This window comes from Schistocerca piceifrons, chromosome 2 (assembly GCF_021461385.2).
Source record: "Schistocerca piceifrons isolate TAMUIC-IGC-003096 chromosome 2, iqSchPice1.1, whole genome shotgun sequence".
Classification (NCBI taxonomy): Eukaryota; Metazoa; Arthropoda; class Insecta; order Orthoptera; family Acrididae; genus Schistocerca; species Schistocerca piceifrons.
Window position 1 is genome coordinate 150,025,557 of NC_060139.1, and position 19,379 is coordinate 150,044,935.

The window sequence follows — 19,379 nt, forward strand, 5'->3', positions numbered from 1 at the left end:
GCCACGGCAAACTGGCTGACACTGACGGCGGCGGTGCACAAATGCTGCGCAGCTAGCGCCATTCGACGGCCAACACCGCGGTTCCTGGTGTGTCCGCTGTGCCGTGCGTGTGATCATTGCTTGTACAGCCCTCTCGCAGTGTCCGGAGCAAGTATGGTGGGTCTGACACACCGGTGTCAATGCGTTCTTTTTTCCATTTCCAGGAGTGTATATCGAGTCGTCTAAACGCACGAGTATGCCGAAGAGGTAAACAACTGCGCGAGCGCGAACTTCTCCGGCAGGGACGTAAACAGACGTCCGTGCCGTAGCACCGCCGAAGGCAGACTGACCAAGTCGTCAACATGGCACTATGCAGGCTGATGGTGGTTCCATAATGGTGTGGACTGTGTTTAGTTACAATGGACTGGGTCCTCTGGTCAAACTGAACGGATCGTTGACTGGAAATTGTTATTTTAGGTGACTTGAGACCATTTGCATTCATGGACTTCATGTTCCCAAAAAATGATGGAATTTGTATCGAAGATAATGCGCCCTATCATTGAGGCACAATTGTTCACCACTGGTTTGAAGAACATTGTCGACAATCTGAGCGAATGATTTGGCCATCCCGATCGCCTGACACGAATCTGATCGAACTCTGAGGGACATATTCAAGAGGCCAGTTTGTACACAAAATTCTGGACAGGCAACACTTTCGCAGTCATGGACGGCTGCAGAGGCAGCATTGCTCAATATTTGTGCAGGGGAATTCCAACGAATCGTGGAGGCCATGCCACGTTGAACTGCTCCACTACGCCTACAAAAAGCAGGTCAGACAAAATAATGGGAGGTATCCCATGACTTTTGGTCACCTCGTTGTAATTTACATTCTTGAACATGCTGTGTGATGCCTGCAGCTCAGAACACTATACAGAGCATACACTGCCTATTGCCAGTTCATCTTAATTATTTTGATCAAATATTCTTACCGCTCTAGCCTCTCATAGTCAACGCATTTAGTAATATATAGTATTGAAATCTCGTGTGGCTAGGCCTCCCGTCGGGTAGACCGGTCGCCTGGTGCAAGTCTTTTGAATTGACGCGACTTCGGCGACTTGTACGTCGATGGAGATGAGATGATGATGATGACAACGCAACTCCCGGTCCCTAAGCGGAGAAAATCTCCGACCCCGCCGGGAATCGAACCCGGGCCCCTTTGCATGGGATTCCGTCGCGCTAACCACTCAGCTATCGGGGCTAGCCTTTTGCGCTCCCTTTGTATACTTCACTTATTTTTCCCAGAGACTAATAGCTACTTAACTAGTTATAATCGTTCTCTCGTTCTAAATTATTTTAAATTTCTCTACACTCAAAACATTCTCTGCTCAACACTGTAGCGTGATATGCAGTACTCGAAGCAACCTGTTTCCAGTTTCACTGAACACTTTCTTAAAGCCCAAAAATTAAGTGATAAAGCGTTAGCCATTTGTGTGGACAACATGGTTGTTGAGAAACAGCGATTGCTATAAATTAACTTAGTATTAAGAAAACAGTCATAATCGCGATTTTTTGTTTATTTAGTACCGACCCGTTTCAGCCCATCGCAGGGGCCATCTTCAGGGCCACACCTCCGTAGACGTGACGCCACCACCGGTCGACCAGTGGTATGTTCGCCCTGAAGATGGCCCCTGCGATGGGCTGAAACCGGTCGGCACTAAATAAACAAAAAATCGCGGTTAAGACTGTTTTCTCGTTAGCCATCCCGGCAGTGATATCGCCTGCAATCGGTCGTTGGTTTCGATTCCACCACACGTGACCGATTTGTCAAGTTGTTTGAAACAGGACTAACTATGAGGACCCTTACATAAAGTATTCGGACGACGCTTTTACGTGTTTAGGACACACACTTCACAGTATAGCAAATGTTAAAATACAACTATTCGTGCCGTGTACTGTATCAAGTAGCATTGTGCGGGAGATATATAACATTTAACACACCCATTTAGTCGACTAGAGCTCATTTAAATACAACTGACGGGAAAGGATCTTATTGTATTCATTGTAATTAATTCTGTAATTGTGAGTTATAGAACTTTCTATCATAAACTATTATTTTGATCATTTGGTCAAAATCAGATTGTTATCCAAACTTGGAATTTCTAAACTTATTTCCGCATTATCCAAAACAATCCAAAAAATGTTAGTATCAAAATTTCTATTGTAACTGACGAGATATTAATTATTTTTTGCCAAGCATTGTTAATCGCATTTCTCAAGCAGAATTTCGAAATTAAATTAGAAAAGCAATTTTAGAAATCACATTTGTTATAATCATTCAGTTCTTCAAAACTGCAACTGTAATTTCTTATGAAACAACTGATTTTAATTGTAGCTCAGTTAATGTACTTTGTTGAACAATACTTTCAAAGAATTTGTATTGTTAAGAAACTGTATAAACAGTGAACGTAAGAGCCTGGAGGCTTCAGTGGAGTGGCAGTAGTTTGATTGTAGAGTGGTAGTTGTTTTCAGTTATTTCGCGCACATAATCCATACAGTCAGTTTATTTGAGCTGTGCAGTCTACTAATGTTCTGGAGCAATATAAAAATGAACAAAAAATGCAGACTATGTGTTGGTATAATTTATTTAACGTCATTAACATTTCACATTGGCTCCTGGTATTTCTGCAGTAAAGTAGTTAATATGATGCGCCCAAATTCACACTGAAATGGTGGATAAACGACGTCGAAACCAACAAGAGAAGCACACAATTCTAGCATTTCATTGAACTTAGACGCCTAATCTACGAGTATGTTAATCGAACAACTTTTGCTAGTACAATGGTAAAAAGAGTGTGTTAGAGATTTCTACCAGTTTTTCAAACGCCACTAAGCCGTGGAGTGCTGCTCTGGAAAATGGACTGCAGTGTTTACCAGCAGCTGATCTTCGTATGTCAACTAACTTTTGAAAAACAAATGATTAAGCCTTTTGTGCACATCTTTCCCATCTTTCGCACATACGTCTTAAACTCCTCAGTTCCTTTTTCATTTCTTAGTTGTGTAGTTTAAATGGAGTTATTTACACTACGGCTTCGGAATGTCGAAATCTCATGTTTTCAAAACAGCGCTGCTAGTCTTACAACTCTTATTGTGAACTGTATGAGGGAGAAACAGATTATGTAAAATGGTAAGAGATATTAAGCATAGCACTGGAATATGTAGAACATTTGAATTTAAATCTAAATTCACGCTTCATACTATCACATCCTGTTCATCACCAAAAAACCGTAATAACGCTCCAGATTGTTTCATGAATACGAAAATATTATCAGCCTGTGTATTGTGATTACTACCATTAATGTTCCATGACTCTCCACTTCTATGACACAGAGTGGTTCGTGGTTCTTGAATAATTCCACAGAGTTTAACGTAAAGGCCTTACTCCCTGTGACTGTAGAGAAACGAAACAAAATCGCGCAGCCACACTTAATAGAAAGACAAACAGATATCAAACAGCCAGAAATACTGCCACCAACCTGGCCGGACATTCATCGGATTGTTTGGGAATTGCGATCGACCAACGAACGATCGCTGCCATCTCCATTTTGCGCACGCATGTGCAGTCAATCGACCGCTCCTGCGACCTGATGACAGATCGATGTGATCCTTGGCTCTTGTTTTGAGACCTATAACTCTAACAGTGGCCTCCGCCTTTGTTTAAAAATACATACTTTGCGTCTTCTTAACACGTAATTCTCATTTATGTTTAGATTTCGTGATAATGGAACGTTAAAAGAGTTTCATTACATAACATCATTAAAAAGCAGTCATAACCGCCGTACAAGATTTTTGTTAACTATGATGAAGAGTATAACGATATGTTTACGTAATGTGTATACATAAACATACAGTTATAAATGTCCCCGTTCGTAGCCGCTAATTATAACAATATGTTTACTTTTGTGCTGTAACATATAGCTATAATCAACGGTGGAAACATATTTGCGAACGCCGACCGTGTGCGGCTGTTTCTTGTTGGATCGTCTGATCAGTCGGAAGTTGCATTGCGGAAGAGAGTAAATACCTATTCAATATATAATTATTTTTGGATAGCTCAACATGAATTTCCTAAGGGACCGTAGTTTATCATGCATTTACCAGTAGAATATGGCGCGGAGAAAATATTTCGCCGCATGCAACTTCCGTCCGAACTCGACGAAAGAATTCGTGACTGTGAACTCTCCATTTGGAAGAAACATAAAGAAAATTAAATAACTTCATGAAGGAGTGAGACATAGATTCTATATTTAATAAATAGTCCATACACCAGTTCCATTTCAATCTGAATTTATGGCAATTAATAGACGAACTTACACTGCAATGAAGGATTTAACATGGATGCCGTTTTGACTGGCACTTCTCGTAATGAAAACAATTCCTTTGACGTTTTCACATACACGTCGCACAATAAATCTACTGCTAGGCACTTTTAGTATTACACATTTACTTTACACTAGAACAATATTATTTTTAACGATAATAATACGGCGGCAAGACATGCGCGTCCGACACACGTTACAGGAGACAAGAGAAGAATGAGTAACTGTTCATCGAGAATATCTCGTACATCAAAAAAAAAAAAAAAAGTGTAAAAATGTGTAAAAATGTGTTCTTCTTCTGTCCGTTTTTCGCGCCGCGGTTTTCAAAGTCAATAACTCACTGCATCTCTGACGGCGCTTCAACAATAAACAAGTTACGTCACAGGTCGTTCACCTTTTACATTCTCGCAACATTATTTGCTAACTGTAGCTGTTGCCGAGCGACTGCTCGATTAGTGAATGATTTAAAATGATAAGGCAAGCACATAATGTTACATTGCTTTCCATGGGAATCTTGGAAATCAAGGAGATTACCAAGATTCACATGTCGCCGTTAACATTATGGGATTGTGTACTTTACAGATTTACATTGATCAAACACAGTATTGCTGTCATTTGATTATTAGGATTACACAAATATGGTGATCTCTCATTCATAGACAAAGTCAGTTCTTAAGGTAAAGATACACAAAAAAATTTAAAAACTAAGACAGTAAATCTACGAAGTTTACAATGGACATTATACATTATACTCATTACAGTCCTTTTTTTACAGAGTTCATACCGACCATCTTTGTGGCCTCAAGTTATTGTCCAGAGCTCATAGGCTCTTTGCTCCTGAAAGAAAACACATAGGATTTATCTTTTTATACACACATAATTCTCACACAATTCTCACACATGGAATTTCTCACACGTGTCCATTTTCCATTGCCCACTAGTTGTTATAATTTTTACGCTTTCATTGTTTGTGTATTGACAGGAAAGTTAAAATTTGATTCTTCTCCAGGTGAAGCTTATGCCTTGAGAAGTTGGATCGCTACTTTGCGGTCTCCGAGTAGAAAACTTTTCATCAGCTCTGGCGGGCGAGTCTCACTCGCACGTTACGTACACACGTTACATGTAACAAAAAATATAAATACCCATTAGTCTAAGAACTAAGCTTAAATCTAATTTTAGGACTTGGGATTCATAGGAATTTGACTTTGTCACTACTCGCGTGTGGTTTGGCTGTTCGCATTTCATCCACGGGATATAACATTAGCATAGTATGTGATATGTTGTGAACTCATATAAGAGTCTTTTATTTTGGGATCGGCTTTCATGGAAAGTCCGTTTCGTCGAACTGCAGCGGGAGTGCTGTGCAAGTACATCACTTTAAATTTAACGCGTTTGTTGCGTCGATGGACGTTGACACAGGCTGATTCTTAGAGCTGAATCGCAACTCGAGGCGCTCACCAGCCTCCACGCGGTACTTCAGCTTTTCCGCGTACGGTTCAGTGAACACGTTGCGTCGATGGTGTTGTGGTTTGCTGAGCTGGTGCGGAGGGACGAGGATTACCAGGGACAGAGACTCCATTGAAACCATCCCGGTCTCCACATTTTCCACCCGATTTTGAAGATTTTAAGGTAGGTTAGCGCTCGCACTTTGCAAAGCAGCTAACGCACTTGGTTTCCGATGCACTGCACGTAATCACATCACCGCCTTCGGTTACACAACCGGACTATCATTTTCCGTCGGCCTATCTGCATGTTTAACACTTTTTATCTTCATCGTGTCTGTGGCAGACTTCCAAACCATTTTAAGCCTTCACTTATACACTACTATGTACACAATTTTTTTACAGTTAATAATCAAATAGTTTGTCTCACTTTGAAGCTTGCTAATTGAGAGCTTCGATTATCATGTCCATTTCAATTTCTGTTAATTTGTTGGTAACTATCTTTAACCTTTCGCTTTACATTGTTCATCATCTTTCTCTAAGACTAATTATGCTTTTAGTTCACAGTCACAATACAATAGTTTATCCCATCTGTTAGCAATTATTATTATTTTAATTTATTTCAACCGTTCTTTCTATTTATTAGATTCATTAAAGTTATCACTGTCATTTCAACAAAAATTCTCTTTTTACTAGATGTGAGGATCAATCAGTCACATTTGATCGCCCTCTCACATGAGAACAGAACACCATTCAAGAAAATATTCAAATTCCTTATCGCGATCTTCGTTTCCGTCTCGGATTGACTTTAAAATGAAAAATAAAGACATTTCAAAACTAGCTTTTTCCGATTTCGTTCACGCGTTTCCTTTTGAAAATCGTATGCCAAACCAGCCTTCCACGTCAACCGCATTTCTCAATCTGTGACGTCAAGTCTACGCGACGGGTTTAGGCGGGTTAGAGTATTTAAACAAATTCAGAAGAAAGACATAGGTATAATAATACATAGAAGAAGAAATCTAGCAAACAACTCCTTGTTCCTTATGACTTAGAAATTAATTTCCCTTTGCGCCGTACGTCTGCGTACGCGCTCCAATTAAGAACTAGTTGCGTTGTTTTGCCGGCTGTTTCATTGTCATTTTATTCTCGCCTTGACGCCTGCTTGCGCTACACTGCATTGACCTCTATATATGACCTTAAGTCATCATTGCTTTGTCCTTGCCACTTACGCGCTTATACTTGGTATTTATTTCACTTATGGCTTTGGATGTATCTGTCCTGCGTATTGTAATTACAAATAATGCCACTTTGTTTATCTAGCTGAAGGATAGCGCTTTCGTGGTCATGTTGGTACTTACAAGTAACTCACATGCTTCGTAAACATTACGTTATTTTAATGCAGAGATGAACCTGTTCCAGATTTCTATGTACATTGGAACTTAATCTAGACATAGCTGACTTAGAAACTAGTTACTTGTTTTCCTTCTTAGTGGGATCAGGAATCAATAATTGTCAAGCGACCCTTGTCCTTGACGAAAATAAATTTCGTTTCAGGATCATTGCTCCTTGAACTTAAAAAAAATTCTTACATACTATGTTTTATTTTCACTTCTTTAGCATTTCATATCGCAGAAGCCGGCTTGTTAGGCACATCCTTCGCTTTATATTTCATTTTTCTCTCTTAAATATTATCTCCTTAAAACTAAATCTTAAAACTAGAGTTCTTGGAGTTGATAACTTTCTTTGTTAAACAAGAATTTTTTTTTATTTATCAGCTTGTCTGTACTTAAATTATGGCTCAAGATAACATATTTTAAATTGTCTGCTGTATAGCAAGATAGACTCACTGTCGTGTAATATATTCTAAGCATTTTTTTTAACGAAGTCAAATCAGTTGTCACTTAGTCACTAGCGGCTAACCTTCTCTTGTCATTATAAAGCTTTCCTTTTGACTTATTCTGTAGCATGAAATTTTTTAAGATCAGAGTAATGGTATAACCCTTTTATTTTTCCATTTGCGGGATCAGAAACCAGATAACAACCTGTATGCGGTATACGAAGGATCTCGTAAGGTCCCTCAAAAAGACTTTGCCATTTTCGATTTTTGTGTAAGAGCAACGATCGTTTAAAGTGTGTTTTTAGCAAGACCTTTTCGCCTACTTTATAAGTTAACACCTTATTAATATGTTTGTCATACGCCTTCTTGCGTAAATTGGCTTGGGTGGTCAACGTTGTTAGAGCTTGTCTTATTCTGGCGTCTAAACCAGCACTTGTGTTGTTACACTTAGGAATTGAATTGACCCATTCATTTTTCTCTTGGTCAGAAGACATCAACTCACTCGGAATGAAACCAGTAGACAGGTGTGGTAGATTATTCACAATTTCCTCGAAAGGTGACACAAAGTCAACCCAGCGAGTCTGCTGATTTGGTATATAAGTACGAATAAAACGATTAAACTCCTTGAACACCCGCTTAGTCGGGTTCGACTGCGGTCTAAACTTGGAGATAAGGATTTGCCTAATTTGATGACTAGCAAGGAAAAGTCTCCATCTTTTGCAGACAAAGTTAGACCCATTGTCTGAGAGAATTGATTCAGGTTTTCCGAATCTAGGAAAGTAGTCACGTTCTAAACGATTGATGATTAGTTGAGTATTTGCAGATCTCATAGCGTACCATCTCAAATGTTTGGTAAATAGATCAATGACAGCTACAAGGTACCTTAGTCCTCCACGACCTCATGGGAGGGGTCCTACCAAATCTATGCCTAGGGTTTGTCTAGGTTTCTCTGTGATAATAGGATTCAAAGGCAGTATATTCGAAAGATTAAAAGGTTTTGTCTTTTGACAAACGATACAGTGTTTCAAGAGCTAGTGAATTCTGCTATGAAGGTTAGCGATGTAGCAGTACTTTGCTATTTTACGCTTACACTTTTCTGGACCAAAGTGTCCCCACGAAATATGTGTATACCAGAGTAAGTGTTCTACATATTCCTGCGGAATGCATACTAGCCAATTTTCTGATGACAGTGATGTTCGATGGAAAAGAACTTGATTATGCAATTTGTAATATTTGCACATGCGATGGGTAGGATTAGTTTCGAGGATCTGTTTCACACCTCTCCATTTTGGATCAGTTTCCTGCAATTGGACAATCTGGTCACAAAGATCAAGAAAATATTTCCGATGTATTGGATCCTTCATCAATAGAATTCTGTAATTTGACATTTGTTCCAAAAGTTCAGTACTGTCCGAAGACCCTTCAGGCATGCGACATAGAGCATCCGCAATAATGTTATCTTTGCCTTTTATGTAGATTATTTCGAAGTCATATTCCTGTAAGAAAAGACACCACCTCGTTAAGCGAGGATGTAGGAGTTTACACGTCAGAAGAAAACTAAGAGCTTTATGATCAGAACAGACTTTGATTTTCTTGCCATTGATGTAGTAGTTGAATCTCTTGAAGGCCCAAACTACTGCAAGAGCTTCCAACTCAGTAACAGAATAGGATCGTTCAGTTTCTGTAAGAACCCTACTAGCAAAACTAATTACTCTGATGTCTGGTTTTCCATTGGTTTCATGGATCTGGAAGAGACATGCGCCTAATCCCTGAAAACTTGCGTCAGATGACACACAAAATTCCTTATCCATATCTGGATGATAAAGAATGTTGCTATTTAACAAAGCTTCTTTGATATCGAGGAATGCCTTTTGACAGTCGTCAGTCCAATTCCACTGAGTATTTTTCTTTAACAATTACAATAAACCAGGGTTGTTCATTACTTGCTTTGGTAAAAATCTTCTGAAGAATGAAGCGAGTCCAAGATAACCTTTAAGTTGTCGTTTTGAAGATGGGATAGGAAAATTTTTAATTGCACTTAGCTTAGCTGGATCAGGACGGATTTCATCAGATGAAATGACGTGTCCTAAGAATTTGATTTCGGCTCGGCCAAAGTGTGACTTTTGCAAGTTGGCAGTGACTCCGTATTCCAGGAATCGCTGAAACACTTTCTGTATTAGTTCAACGTGGCCTTCCCAGGTTTTAGTGGCAATTAAAAGATCATCAACGTAGAGAGTGACTTCATCAATAAGATCTGGACCAAGAACATGATCTAAGGCAGAGATGAATACTCCAGAACTAACATTCAATCCAAAAGGCATGACCTGAATTTGATAGGATCTGCCGGCGAAGAAAAATGCCGTATATTTTCGTGAGTTAGGATTTAGTCTCACTTGCCAAAATGACAATTTCAAATCTATGCTACTCAAATATTTAATTCCATAAAATCTCTGGAGGTGTTCTTCAATCGCTTCAGGTCTCGTTCGTACTGGCACAACAATTTTATTTATGTTTCGTGCGTCAAGTACGAGTCGTACGGTGTTATCCTGTTTCAAAATCGTCAACAACGGGCTACTATATGGTGAATTAGACTACTCTATGACTTTCCAGTTCAACATTTTCTTAATTTCATTACGAACTGCTTCCCTTCTTGCATACGGTATGGGATATGTCGTGCGACAGAAAGTTTGGTGCGGCACCACTTCCATAGCATATTCATAGTCTTTTATAATACCGGGTCGTTTTGAAAACACGTTGATATAGTGTGATAACAAATTGAATAATTCCTGTCGCTGAGGTTCGGATAACTCTGTTGATTCTGTAGTCTTATTGGTTATTTCCTGCTGAGAGGGTAAGTCACTGACTGTTATTGTATCATTAAATGTATCACAGTTACCATAAAACAAATTGAAATGATTACGACAAGGAGGTTTTCTGCCTATCCTTTGTAATCTAATGCTATTACAAGTGCCAAAGTTTTTTACTCTTTCTTTCACTAACTCCAGTGCAACTTCTGTTTGCTGTACTAACAGTGTGCAAATGCCTATATAAAGATCTATTCGGGCTCTATATCGTCGTAGAAAATCCATTACCAAGAGACATGGCACTGCCAAATTCTTGACAACGAGGAAAATACATTTTATGAGTATTGATTGAATCTCCAGTGGTACCCAAGCTTGTATACTGACCTTTTGTGTCTGGGAGCCGATGGCTCCTGTTATTGAACATCCTTGGACGGGTAATGTTGGAATTTTAATCAATGTACTAATTTTCTTATAGAAACATAAGGACATAGCATTAATATTTGCACCTGTATCTAGGATTACAGTCGTCAAAATTCCGGCTATAGGAAGTTTTGTCATAGCTTGCACTTGGTCATCTATCGGTTCATCACCGTCAGTCGTCTCTTTCTCTTGTAATAATTCTTGTCTCATGTCAATCCCGTCATTGTATCTCAGTACAAGTACGTCATGGTTAGTCTCTCCGTCGAAGTGGTAGCCCCCATTCTGTCTCACAGCATCACTTAGGGAGCTTTCAGATGCTGAACTTAGTTTTCCTGCTTGTGTGGTTTTGATTGGCCTTCATCATTAGAAAGTTCGAGAAATCTGACATTGTGAGAACACTGAGGAACAAAATTACTGTTATGCACAAACCTCGTGTCAAAATGTTGCTGCGTTTGTTCTGGTGCCCAATACGTGTTACTGTCTTCCGCGTTTGCGAAAAATACAGGGGGATTGTAATGCCTTCGCGGGGTCTGATGATTTTTATTACTATTATGATTTCCGGAATTGTTACTGTGAAATCCACCTTCACACTGTGGTTTGCCGTTAAACTTTGTGTTTCTGTACATTCCCTGCGCTTGATTTTTACTAGGCGCGGAGTTGTATTGGTGTGAGTGGGCGTTATCAGCTGTTTGTTGCTGCCCGTAATCTGAGTGTTGGCTGCGCGAGTACGGTGCATTCCATTGCGATCCGCTCTGCTGTTGCCAACCTTTTTGACTGAAACCGTTTCCAAACTTCTGCTTGTACGATTGATTGCCGTACTGGTTACCAGTCGTGTTATACACGGGATTGAATCGGTTGTGTTGATTATGCCTATTCCTTTTGTGCGGATACCCACTGCCTTTATTTCCGTTTTGCCAATCGTTACTATTTTTTGAATCGTTCCCTGGCTTTTCATAGCCGTTACTGTCGTAATGTTGTGGCCAAGAATTGTGCGGCGTATTCCGCGGTTTGTTAGCTCTCATGTCCTCATAGATCAGGTCTAGGGAATCTAATATCGACAGAAAGGTATCTGGATCATCATCTGGTATGGCTATCAGTTTTTCACGAATCGAAATGGGTAATTTAGACTTGAGAATCATAATTACATCTTTACTATTGATAGGGTTATCCCAATACCTGATTTTGCCAAGATATTTTTCGAAGTACTTTCTCAGGCTACTATTCCTGGGGTCAAATTGTTCTGCATTGTAGACTTCTTTACGAAGGCGCTTCTGAACACCTTCGCTCCAAAATTTGCTGAGGAAACAGTGCTCAAACTCCTCATATGTTCGACACTTATCAACCATTTCGGTTTCCCATATTGCCGATTCGCCACCTATATATCGGGTAACAAATTGGATACGCTGTCTATCTGTCCACGAATTTGGAAAAATGCCAGAGAATCCACGAAGAAAAACAATTGGGTGGATATTTCGTTTTTCCGGGTTAAAGGTTTGAAAAACTCGATGCTTTATCATGCTTTCTTCCTTCATCATTTTTACTACTGAGTCAGATTCTTGGTTTCGGTGACTAACTGGAATATGTGGTGGTGAAGTGTGTTCATTAGATACAACAGGTATTCGGAATTGACGAAATAATTCATCTTCTTCCTCTGAGGCTAAAGAGTTAGGAAAATTCGGTCTCTGTATTCGGGAACTACTACTCACTTGTGCCTTCAGGTTATTTAGCTGTTCCGTTACCTCTTGCTTCCAATTTGGTAATTCTTGCTGAAGGGTACGCCTAATGCTACCGAGTTCAGACATTACGGTATCTCCGGAGCTTCCAGGAGCTGACAAGATACCAAGAGTGGTTGCTTTCACAGTCTCTACTAGGTCTTTGTTAATTTTAGCTTCGACAAATTTGTCCTTTCCAGCAATCCAGTTCTCATACTTTTCTCTAAATTCTCTCTCATGACTATCTAGCCTCTCCTTTACTTTCGTTTCCGTTTCCAGAGTCAAGTTTGACATTCCCTCGGCTAATTTTTCTACCTGCGTAGTTACTCTGTCTAATCGGTGATTAACCGTGGTTACGGTGGAATCAAGATTCTTGGTTGCGTTTCGGATGTCAGCTGTCTCGCTTTGCATGGTAGCTAAAGTGTCATTCAGTTCGATAATTATTCCACTTCGCATTTGAGAAACAGCATCCTTAATTTGCTTTGTTACTTCTTTGGCTACGTTTTCTCTAACAGTTTTTATTTCTTCGCTTACTGTAGGCAGTTTATCTTCAAGCGAGGCTAACATTTGGCGATTTCCGTCCTGCATCATTTGACTTATTTGACTCAGTAGCTGTTTGAATACATCGTCTGTCACTACCCCTGAATTGCTTTCACCTGCCTCCCGGTATATGGCTACGACTACTAGTGGCAGAAACTATGCTGGCATTGTCTAGTTCAGTACCAGTAACATTATGGTGTGAGGCATCAAAGTCCGTAAGATTTCCCACTTCACTTTCTACAATTGTTTCGATTGGTGTCTCAGCCCTACTAATTATTGTGCGGGACCGTAAGCGACGCGACACTTCACTCGTTTCATTCTGTTCATTTGAATCTAGTGATGACATTTTATCGTCTGCCATATCTCACTTATTTATAAACAGTAAGTCAATGAAGTTCGTTTGAGCTACGGCCGTCAGCTGTCGACAGAGATGTAATTTATCGGTTGCGAGTCGGTTGTCACTGCTACGTCCAAGTTCGGAATGTCGGGAGTTGCACGTCACGAGAACAAGAGACTATCCTGGACCGTAAAGAAAGTATGGCTGCACACTGGTCAAAATAAATGAACACTAAGGCTGGTCAGCTCCGTGAACAGGCAGCGGACATTTAAAAACAATTGATATGCAATACACAACAATGTAATTTAAACAATACTTGAAGAAATTTCTACTCTACTAAATGCAATCTACTGAATTCAAAGCAAATTTTTACTGCAACTACTAAAGATCGTCACAAATTGATTAATGTCGGATGAAATTAAGGAAGCTTGGCTATGGCTAACGAAATTTTAACTTACGTTGTTGATGACTGCCTTGGGCGTTGCAACTAGATTTTCGCACAAATTCTGTTCCAAAAAAAAAAAAAATTACTCTTCCGTAATTTTCTCTGAATATCTCGTTTCTTTCGCTCAATGGAAATTTTATTGGATGGCGTTTGATGTCATGTAACAAATAAAAAGCACAAGATTAGCTACAATTATTTATGAATATTTCCACAATGCCTATCTTACATAAATTTTTATTCCTTTAAGTTTTTTTTTTTAATTCGGGTCCCTGTTCGGGCGCCAATTATAACGATATGTTTACGTAATGTGTATACATAAACATACAGTTATAAATGTCCCCGTTCGTAGCCGCTAATTATAACAATATGTTTACTTTTGTGCTGTAACATATAGCTATAATCAGCGGTGGAAACATATTTGCGAACGCCGACCGTGTGCGGCTGTTTCTTGTTGGATCGTCTGATCAGTCGGAAGTTGCATTACGGAAGAGAGTAAATGCCTATTCAAAATATAATTATTTTTGGATAACTCAACATGAATTTCCTAAGGGACCGTAGTTTATCATGCATTTACCAGTAGAATATGGCGCGGAGAAAATATTTCGCCGCATGCAACTTCCGTCCGAACTCGACGAAAGAATTCGTGACTGTGAACTCTCTATTTGGAAGAAACATAAAGAAAATTAAATAACTTCATGAAGGAGTGAGACATAGATTCTATACTAAATAAATAGTCCATACACCAGTTCCATTTCAATCTGAATTTATGGCAATTAATAGACGAACTTACACTGCAATGAAGGATTTAACATGGATGCCGTTTTGACTGGCACTTCTCGTAATGAAAACAATTCCTTTGACGTTTTCACATACACGTCGCACAATAAATCTACTGCTAGGCACTTTTAGTATTACACATTTACTTTACACTAGAACAATATTATTTTTAACAATAATAATACGGCGGCAAGACATGCGTGTCCGACACACGTTACAGGAGACAAGAGAAGAATGAGTAACTGTTCATCGAGAATATCTCGTACATCAAAAAAAAAAAAAATGTGTAAAGATGTGTTCTTCTTCTGTCCGTTTTTCGCGCCGCGGTTTTCAAAGTCAATAACTCACAGCATCTCTGACGGCGCTTCGACAATAAACTAGTTACGTCAGAGGTCGTTCACCTTTTACATTCTCGCAACATTATTTGCCAACTGTAGCTGTTGCCGAGCGACTGCTCGATTAGTGAATGATTTAAAATGATAAGGCAATCACATAATGTTACAAGAGCTGCCGCATTCTTATACGCAGAGAATCCACATAAACCGAAGCGTGTACGACAGAAACCAGACAAAAGATGCAACTCCGTTACGGTGCAAATTAGGACAGGTAACATATTCACGACTTCGTTTTGGAACGTTACTTCTGTCCCTTCAATGAGCTTTCGTGGCGCGGCGCGAAATCGCACACGCGGTCGCGGCCAGAATCGACGCACTGTTGCTGGCTATGTGTGACACGCGAGGCAAATTACGTGACGCACTGTTCTCCGAATTCAGTCTGAAACGTTCATTGACGTCACAGAATTAACTCTATTCACTGCTACACATGTAAAATCAGTCTAAATAACGGTCGTCAGGCTCGCTTTGACCCGAGGAACAGTGTGAAACTCAAAAGTCATTAATTCAAAGCCCTGCAGCTACCTAAATGGTTTCAGTTTAGAATCCCGAGACCTGACAAGTGGACTGGAACATGCTCACTGCTAACAACTCCGAGTACCATGTCCAACTGGCTATTTAAAACTCTCACCGATAATCAACCCTGATATGCCTTACCGTAAATTTAAACGCAGACAGACGGGCTACGCACCGAGCAATCCGTACTGTACTCCGTGGGCGACCCAGGACCCAGCTCAAGGCCTGATTATTGGTTTCCACCAAATAAGGAGCTGGTGTTCGGGATATACGCTAAATTTATCGGTGGAAAACAGTGCTGTTAGCGTTTCCAGTCCATATACTGACTGATTCGCCTTATGGTTTGTAAGCGCCCTCGAGGCATAGGCGATGGGGCGCCGGCAACTGAGATGTTCCCAGAATGAGATTTTCACTCTGCAGCAGAGTGTGCGCTGATATGAAACTTCCTGGCAGATTAAAACTGTGTGCCCGACCGAGACTCGAACTCGGGACCTTTGCCTTTCGCGGGCTAGTGCTCTACCAACTGAGCTACCGAAGCACGACTCACGCCCGGTACTCACAGCTTTACTTCTGCCAGTACCTCGTCTCCTAACTTCCAAACTTTACAGAAGCTCTCCTTCGAACCTGCTTCGCAGGAGAGCTTCTGTAAAGTTTGGAAGGTAGGAGACGAGATACTGGCAGGAGGACACTCCTTGCGCCCCTGACGACCCAGGAAGATGGGGGATGCGTAAGGCGTCTTGGACAGTCTTACTACACCTGCTTCCAGTATCTTATCGATCTCGGCTTTCAAGTTGTCTGATCCGAAGTGGGGATAGTCGACACGGGGACAGCCTCACTCGGATCTTATCACTTACTTCAATTTCAAATTGCTCACCGTGTATCCAAAACATGAATACACTTCCAAGTCAACAGAGGAAAAGCAACAGAAAATACTATTCTCAAATATATTCATTGGCATGAATCAGCCAATGCCATTCCTCTTACCTAACACGCTGGGCTGTGATGTCTGTCCTTTTACTGAGCAAGTCCACTTTCCCTAATTCGTAACACTCACTAAGCAGAAATCAACGCTAGCGCTCCGGAACGCACTTTGTGTTCTCTCAGCCTTGCAATACTGAAGTAACTTGGTTGCGCATGAAGAGTCATCTACCCTTGTCTTCAGAGTTACACAAAAGAAAACAGCACGTACAACCCAGAGGGCAAGTGACATCAACACCGACGAAGGTTTTCCGTCTACTCGTTGGTTTCGCGAGCTCCAAAGACCCCAGAGAAAATATTTAACATTTAGGCCTTTCACCCTAACAGAATCAGGATCAGAAAGTAGGCATTTTCGTTGGTAATTTACTGCTCCCATATATAATACTTTTGTGAGGTGACAGTACCTTTGGAACACACACTGCAGAACACTGACCTTGAGGAAATTGCTCGCCTGTGAAATCTGCCTAGTCCTCTCCAGTCACCGCCATTGTACAAGGCTTAAGGGAAAAGTGGCCTACCATATTCAGGCCGAAGAAAAATGTTTCTCCTGCAGCGAGTAACTTCCTGAGATGACTACAAAAGCGAAAAGGGATAGCACTAGTGGGTGGCCAGGAAACAATATATAGGAGTTCTGTTACTATCAGTGGAGGAAGGCGCCTGCTGCGGTGGCTGGAGATGCTAATATTCGTCAGTGTATATCTGCAGACTGAAGTAAGGACAGAAAATTTGTACCAGGGCCAGGACTCGAACCCAGATCTCCAGCTCGCTAGGCAAATGCGCTAACCACTGCGTAACCTTAAAACAGCGGCTTTGCACCACTACACGGACTAGCCTAGCACGCCAGCCTTCTTAATCCTAATTCCATTTCACACCTCAGCGCACTTGGTATTTTTCCGCTAAAGGAGGGAGGCTTGTTACTGTAGTCGGTGCAGTTATGCAAGGCCTTTTTGCCAGAGTGGCGTAGTCGTTAGCGCATCTATCTAGTGAGCAGGAGACGAGCCTTGGTACAAATTTTCTTTCGTCACTTCAGTCTGCATGTATAAATCCAAAAGGTCTCTGGACCAATATACACACATCAAAAAAAGTTTTCCGTCACCCTGGTTCCCAGAACTCCTGAAGATAGACGTCGACTGTGGATATTCTGTCACAGACACATTCCCTTTGACAGTTCAGAGATGTCACAAAAACCACCAAAAGATGTAAGCAACCATGCATGACCAGCGCCTATTAGACGGAGGGGGTCCGACAGCCGATCAGTTCCACTCATTTCACCAGGAAGCAGGTACACTGCTCGTGTTGTCTGTAGTTCAACCACTCCTAGACGGTCAATACCGCACTTCGATTGCGTCCGCATTGTTACTTTGCGCCGGGAAGGGCTCTCACAAGTGTCCAGGCGTCACGGAGTGAGCCAAAACGATGTTGTTCGGACATGGAGGAGATACAGAGAGATCGGAACTGTCGATGACGTTCCTCGCATAGGCCGCCCAAGGGCTACTATTGCAATGGATGACTGCTACCTATGGATTATGGCTCCGAGGAACCCTGACAGCAACGCCACCATGTTGAATAGTGCTTTTCGTGCCGCCACAGGACGTAGTGTTACGACCCAAACTGTGCCCAATAGGCTGCATGATGCGCAACTTCACTCACAACGTCTATGGCGAGGTCCATCTTTGCAACCACGACACCATGCAGCATGGTACAGATGGGCCCAACAAAATGCCGAATGCACCGCTCAGGATTGACATCATGTTCTCTTCACCGGTGAGTGTCGCATAGGCCCTCAACCAGGCAATCGTCGGAGACGTGTTTGGAGGCAACCCGGTCAAGTTGAACGCCTTAGACACACTGTCCAGCAAGGTGGAGGTTCCCTGCTGTTTTGGGGTGGCGTTATGTGGGGCCGACGTACGCCGCTGTTGGTCATGGAAGGCGCCGTAACGGCTGTACGATACGTGAATGCCATCCTCCGACCGATAGGACAACCATATCGGTAGCATAATGGCGAGACATTCGTCTTCATGGACGAGAATTCGCGCCCCCATCGTGCACATCTTGTGAATGATTTCCTTTAGGATAACGACATCGCTCGACATGAACCCTATCAAACATGACTGGGATAGATTGAAAAGGGCTGTTTATGGACGACGTGACCCACTAACCACTCTGAGGGATCTACGCCGATCGCCGTTGAGGAATGGAACAATCTGGACCAACAGTGCCTTGATGAACTGGTAGACAGTATGCCACGACGAATACAGGTATGCGTCAATGCAAGAGGACGTGCTTCTGGGTATTTGAGGTACCGGTGTGTACAGCAGTCTGGACCACCACCTCTGAAAGTCTCGCTCTATGGTGGTACACATACAATGTGTGGTTTTCATGAGAAATAAAAAGGGCGGAAATGATATTTATGTATGATTCATAGCCTAAATACATTGAATTTATTCGCAGTTGCGTACATGGACAACCATCAGCTGTAGAATGGAGTGATGACAATGAAAATTTGTACTGGATCGGGACTCGAACCCGGATTTACCGTTTATCGCGAGCAGTCGTCTTACCATTTGGCTACCCGAGCACGACTAACGCAGAAATCCAAACTTCCATATGTCCTCAACCATGTTCTTACATCCTGTACTCATACTTTCACTATGTATACTCCCGTCCAGTGTACACATTTTACTCGAAAGTTGCTACTAGGTGTCAGCGGATACATATGATATTACAGTGTCTGTGTTATTCAGAAATACGATGCAGAGTACATGTCTCCCCTGTATGGGAATATACATAATGGATGGACGTCTACACGATGGAAATAGATGGT